Raw genomic sequence first — 6,978 nt, 5'->3', positions numbered from 1 at the left:
TACACACATAAATACTGACTTGTATTAACCTCAATCCTTCCTCCCTTTGCAATGGATCTTGGAAAAAGGAGTCCCACTGATTTAAAAATGAGACCACATAGGCATGAGGATGAGCCTGTACAGTTTCCTTTGCAGGGTTATGTTCTCAAATTTTCTTCATTTTTAATTAATGCTGACCTAATTTTGGGTCAGATGCACATCTGAAAGTTTAATGGCTTACTTTTTTATCCAGATGATCTTCTGAGAACAGGTTTTCTAATAAGTTTTCCCAGTCTTCATAGCTCAGAAATACTAGGGGAAGAACATGTATTTATTACATTCTGGTACTTCTACAATAAGCTGCAAGTTAAGATCTGGAAAAGAAATGCCACTAGAAACAACAAAAATGAATAAAAACCCTCACACTTGTTAACATTTGTTTTGAACTTAAAAAAATTAAGACAGAGATGTGAGCAATGGTTTGGATAGAGTATTATTTTTCCAAACTGATTCATTTTTTCTTACTGAGCACGGAGTCTCTCCTGTAAACTACATATATAAAATGTTGTTATGCATTGTGTTCTTTATGTATATGTGAATGAAAGTCAAGTAACCAATACAGTTCCACATAGAACCATAACAAGGTCAGGTCCATGGGGCAGCAGCCCAGGGTGCAGAGCTGGTGGCGACAAAAAACAGGGTAGTTCAGGATTGGTCTGAGTAGTGTTGGCTGGAGTCCATTATTGTAGTTTTGGGCAGGGGAGGCTTTGACTCCCCTCATGAGCAGAGATGGTGGTGCTGAGCTGTTTGTCCTGTTGGGTGTTCAGTGCCTCTATAGCTGGACACCGCCTCCTGAGTCCTAGTGCTGGTTCTCTTCCCCTTCTGGGTGCCCTATCTGGTCACCATCCTGTTTTCTATACAACAGTGAGTGCCCATGAGCAAGGAAAGGAAGGGGAGTGAGAATATGGAGAAGAGAATGATGTGGGGCAAGAGGCAGTGGAAAGGAAGGGAGATAGGATGTGGCAAGGGGAAGAGAAGTGAATGGGTTGGGAGATCATGGGAAGCAGGAAAGGAGAATGGGTGGAATGGGAACTCTGCATGCAGCATCCCCCTCAGCAACATTTGGGGCTCCCCCATTAACATGGCCCATACCACTTCCAGCAATATCTGCCCAATAGTTAAGTTTTCCATAGGTTCAGTTCCCTCCAAATACCCCCTTTACTGTCTCCCAAATATCCCTCCAAATACATGGACACCCCTTCCCACCAAATGCTTCTCCAGTGCCTCCCTGATCTTGCCAGTGTCCTTTATTTGGGAATTTGAAACGGAGTAATCGTAAGGGTCACTCTGGGCTCACAGCTTTGGTTTCCAAAGCCGGTGGGATTGACTGTGTTCTAGCAGCAATTGCCAGCCTCTAGTGCCTAGCCTTGGCACTGGGCTTGTGTGGCTGAGCTCAGAACTCAGGCCGTTGGATGACAGGCCTGGAAGCCATGAGGTTGGGCTAGGGCAGCCCAGGCGAGCACAGAGAAGTTCCACTCTGCATGTAGGGAAAGTGAGCTGTTTGAAGTGGCAGATCCCTGGGTGGAGTGTGGGGTGTGACTAGGTGCCCAAGGGGGCTAAGTATGGAAGGGAGCATGCCAGGCTTCTTCAGGGCAGAGGCAAGAATGTGTTAAGGATTCAGCAGGGAGCCATACTCCACATCCTGCTTGGGGAGCACCTAGCTGTACTGAGGTGGCCAGCTCAAAGAATAGGGCATGGAGAGCTGCTGGGCAGACCATTCATCCCCACCTTCCACAGCCTGGAGGATGAGGAACTTGTGTAGGCCTGACAACTCCCATCAGCCACTGATCTGCTGGCTTTTAGCAGAGGGGATGTTTTTGTACTTTATAGCGTATCCTCCTAGGCCGGCACACCTTATAACATGAAAACCTCTGTGCTAAATGGGAAGCAGAAATCCCACCTCTAGGGGGAGCACATATGATTGCTTACCCCATGAGATAAAATACTTTGTTATGGCTCTGGTTCCATGCACTTGAAAACTGGAACTTTTCATTGGTGAGAAGATAGTAAAATAAACATAACATCCATGGTCATATTCTTTCCTAGAGCATAAGGAGGTGAAAAATACAAACTACATGGACAAATGGCTAAGTCAGAGGATAATTTGGGACTGTAAATCATTAGGTTTGTGATCAATTATTTTCTACAGGCTGGTCACCTCTTGCAAGTATCTCACTTTGATTATTTCCACTCCTTTGGATCAAAATCAAATCCCTATTTTGGTACACACAACCACTTCTCATCACTCTGGATGGTCTCCACTATCCTTTGAACTTTTATCTGAGATGCCGTCATGGGACACTCTACTTAGCATGCCTCCTTATGGCCACCTCTGTAGCTTAGCTTCACACAAGTCTCACACCGGATCTTCTGCTCACTGCTGCCCCTCTCTCTTGCTTCCTGAAACTCAGTGTACTCTGTCTTTGTTGTTTGGCCTTCTGGCCAGATCATTATAGTCTTTGCCTTCCTAAATCACAGACTTTCCATAGCAAAGGTCTGAGGCAGTCTTTTCAAGCACTGTCTTGGTGATATGAATTGCATAGTGCCTGATAGAGAAACCCAGGTCTACCCACTACTTCTTGTTCCATTCCAGAGATCTTCTACTTAGCAACTATATTTTCTTTCAGACCCTGTTGTTCTTTTCCTGGATTCCTTCCTACAAATTCTGCCTTCCCTACACTCCAACTCTGTTGTGCTAATTCAAATTACCTCCTCCCAGGGAGGGACTGCAGAGGTTTGCAGCTTCACAGCTTACATCTACTCAGTAAAGAAAAAACTGTGGCTCACTTATGCCAGCTGATGTGGGCTCACAGGGCTTGGCTGCAGGACTGTTTCACCTCTGGACAGAATTCCAGAGTCCAACTTGAGCTCTGTGACCCTCCCAGCTTACAGGTTCCTAGACCCCAGGCTCAGGCTTGTGCCCAGAAATCTTAACTGCAATGAAACAGTCCATAGCATCCAAGTGGTCTGGCACAGGCTGGCTACTAGTTTTTTTTATCTGTGGAGACATACTGTCTGGGACATGTGGGTGAAGGCACACTGCCTCCCTCTTGCCCATTTCTGTAGCTACCTTCTTGGCTTTCTCCTTGCTCCACATCTGCCTTCTCAGCCAGACACAATCTTCACTCAGGGGATTACTTTGGGCACCTAATTCCGCCCCCACCCCAGCCACATCCTAGTAGGTTAATTGGTCCCTTTTTAGCTTCACTTTCCCCTTCCAGGCCAATGTGTGGTGATCACAGTTGCAAAATGTTTTTGAAATTTTAGAAGATTATTATTCATGCTACCATTGCACCTGACATACACAGTAAACCCCCTAGAAGTTAGGTGAAATAAATTAGTTATACTCACTATTGTCATTTATTCTTCTCAATCTTCATGCAAATTTGATCTTGTAATGGGCTACATTACAGGAGAGGTCAATCCTGTGGAAAAAATGATGCACATGCTGTATCTCAGCAAACATTTAGAAAGTGGACAAGAAAGCTTCTAATATCGCCACTTTAATCAGTATTGAAGATACTGTCTTCTGATTAAAGAATCAGGTTAAAAAATTCATACTTATATATAGTTTCATAACCTTCTAGAATCCAACATTAAGATTTTGTTTGCTTATTTGCTTTCTTGGTTGGTTGGTTGGTTGGTTGAGAGTTATTTTCCTATGTCGATGGCAGGTAAGATGTAGAGCTTTTTAATTTTATATTCCAAATCCAAATGATGCACACTACTTTTAATATATTTAAAATCTATCCCTTTTACTGTATCTCCTCTGTGTCACCAGTTTAATATTTCCCCTTTTAACTTTGTCAGTAACAAAAGATGCATAACTGTTTGTTACCCTCAGGATTTTCCATTGATACTGAAAGGAAGAGATGGTTAGAAATTATGATTAAATTAGTTCTCTTGACTAGATCAAGTTCTTCATAAATGAACAGCACTAGAACACTTTAAAAATAAGATTTTTGTGCATGCAAATCCATAAAATAGAAAATCCAAAAATTAATGCTATATATAAATTAATTGATTAAATGAAAAAATGAGTATCTATGGCTCCTAAAGTAACTGTTCACATATACTGGCTTTCAGCTACATAGCCTAACACACATTTGCACTCAGATTTTGATTAATTTTTACAGTTTCTATGATCAGGGTCAGGATGCTGTCACTGAACATCTAGATTCTGTTTTCAATCAATTTACATTCAAATCTTCCATCATAATAACCTAGCTTTTATTCTATGCAGACCAAAAGATTCTCCAAGGACCAGAATTCTTATCAGATTACAACTGGAAACATATGGAAATGCAACCAGGCAGTAATTTTTGTTCATTCCACTGCCTTCCTGTTACCTTTTGGAAAATCAGAGGTGGCACAATTTTAAAATGAAAATAATGGACAAAAGTCAGTTGTCAATCCTCCTGAAGTATAGATACACAGGAATTGTAGTGGTGAAGCAAGCCAGTGGTGAAGCAAGCCCTGTATCTTGACATTAACAGATGTCAATTGCTTCAGATCCCATATCCCTAACTCTCTTTTGGTAAAAGCGACGAGGAGTTCTGTGGCACCTTATAGACTAACTGAAGTGTAGGAGCATAAGCTTTCGTGGGCAAAGACCCACTTCGTCAGATGCATGTAGTGGAAATTTCCAGAGGCAGGAATAAATATGCAGGCCAGGATCAGGCTGGAGATGACCAGGTGGATCCAATCAAGGAGGATGAGGCCCACTTCTAGCAGCTGATCTGGAGGTGTGAATTCCAAGAGAGGAGAAGCTGCTTTTGTAGTTAGCGAGCCATTCACAGTCTTTGTTTAATCCAGAGTTGATTGTGTCAAACTTAAAGATGAACTGTAGCTCAGCAGTTTCTCTTTGAAGTCTGGTCCTGAAGTTTTTTTGCTGCAGGATGGCTACTTTTAGATCTGCAATTGTGTGTCTAATTGCACATCTAAAAGTCTCTTTTGGTAGGCACACTTCCATGATTGTATACAGTTTATTACTTTAGTGGCCATATTCTACATTCTGTAATCAAGATATTTTCTAAATGAGTTTCTTAAAGACTGAAGAATTTGTCCTATTGTCATGTATTTCAAAATCTAATCAGTGGCAGAACACTAGGAGCATATTATAACTCATAGCTTTTATCATCAGCATCTGGAACTGGATTTCTATAGCTTGACTTTTAAAATGTTTGCAAGTAAATGTCAATAAAAAAATCAGTCTTTAAATGTTATAATTTATATTTATTATTTAATTATATTTTATATCAGAATATGTGTATATTTCCTCTTTAAACACAATTAAATTGGAACTGCTATAAAAACTAGCCTGGCCCAAAGACAACTGAAGTCAATCAAGAGACTCTAATTTATGCCAATTTGGATAACTTATTTGCAGGAACTACTAGCACCACTGCTGAAATGCAGGCAGAAAGTGAGACTCTCTATGGACCCAAAAAGTCAGAGGAAAGTTTTAGTTAAAGCAGGTGGCTGCCTAATTTAACATACACATTTTATATACTCCAGTGAGTTGCTTATCCTATTGCACGTCTCTCATAGGTGGTATGCAAATTACACGCTCTTCAACTACAGTAGATTCTGTTACACTCAGTCTCAGTGAGATATATTCCAAGGTTATGTTTAAGAAGGGCAATGCACATTTGGATAAACAGGCAAGAGTATAAGAAGTTTTATCTAAATCTAACTGAATCTAGGTCTATCTAACTCAGTACAGCTTATATATTAAAAAAGCCAGTAACATTCACACAGTCATACTGTGATTTTAGTCCTCTGAGAACCTTAATGAAAAATTCTTTCCTCATCAGCTTCCATGTATTTGCTCTATTTGCCATATTCTATCTATGCAGCTGCACAGTCTAGGAAAAGAAATTAAGTGAAAGCAGAGGTAAGAGGCCAAACCTTGCCTTGGATATTCACATGGAAATAAAGTCAATAAAAATTGTTTATGTGCATTTGAGGATGGAATTTAGTATAAACAATATCAAATGAGGGAGTGCAACAGCATAAACAATATGGAGCAGGAATAGTATGAACAGAATTGATACTAACCCAGCTTGTCAGTTTAGGTAACTTCACTTTCACAGCACAAGGCAGTTAGGAGTAGTATAATAAGTTTAAGATTTTCAGACAGGGTCACCTGCCCACAAATCAACACTTAAATAGCTTCCAGTATTATTTAAAACTGATTTTACGTGAAGGTATATTAACAAACCCCAGGTGTCATTACCAGCCCCAAACACCAAGTGTCTTCCATGCAAATATAGCCAGTTTAACACTAATTATCTTTGATATCTTCAGAGTCAAAATTGTAGGCCAGCTTCTAACAGTCAATATTCCAAGAGCTGTGAAGCATTAGCCATGTGCCTCAAAGCAAAGGATTTGTGTCTTCTGCACCCTATGGAAGTCACAAGGGAACCCAGGCCTGTCCATTCACCCAGGTTCTGATCTAGGACCCAGTGTAAAAAGGTTAAATTGTGCATCCAAAAGTGCTATACTGAGGCTCCCATGGATTACTTCCTACCTGTCCCCCCTTTCTCAACAAATAAATTAAGACAGTAAATAACTGAAATCAGAGCTAAAGTCACAGACCTTCTGAATGTTCCAAATCATTGCTCTGTGGGCCCGGCAAGGTCACTACAGCTAGCGATCTGTAGTAGCTGACCTCATCCAGTGTGCTCCTTCCCAGAGTCTCAGAGTGTAGGCCAGTTCACCACCATTATTTCTCCTCCTATTTAACTGGCCTCTTCTCCTTTTAAGCTCCTTCTCCAAGCCAAGCATACTTTGCAGGTGTGGAGAGGTGTGGTCTTCTGGACCAAGAGCACCTGCTTAACCACTTCCTTGCTGGTGTGTGATTTGTATATCCTGTCACAAAGGAATATTAACCCTCCTGCTTCATATGGATAGGTTATTCCATTATAGGATTCCTTG

General features: G+C 41.1%; 1 long non-coding RNA gene across 1 annotated transcript; it reads right to left on the bottom strand.

Annotated features, from left to right (window-relative positions):
* Positions 1-219: 219 nt before the first annotated feature.
* Positions 220-6,756, bottom strand: LOC142826743 (uncharacterized). The gene is made up of 3 exons (XR_012900972.1): positions 6,640-6,756; positions 3,391-3,464; positions 220-291 (listed from the first exon to the last, which is right to left on the bottom strand). It is a non-coding gene; the product is annotated as an uncharacterized LOC142826743 (long non-coding RNA).
* Positions 6,757-6,978: the final 222 nt, after the last annotated feature.

This window comes from Pelodiscus sinensis, chromosome 2 (genome assembly GCF_049634645.1).
Source record: "Pelodiscus sinensis isolate JC-2024 chromosome 2, ASM4963464v1, whole genome shotgun sequence".
NCBI lineage: Eukaryota > Metazoa > Chordata > Testudines > Trionychidae > Pelodiscus > Pelodiscus sinensis.
Note: the sequence above shows the minus strand (reverse complement) of the source record. Positions and strands in the feature narration are given on the sequence as shown.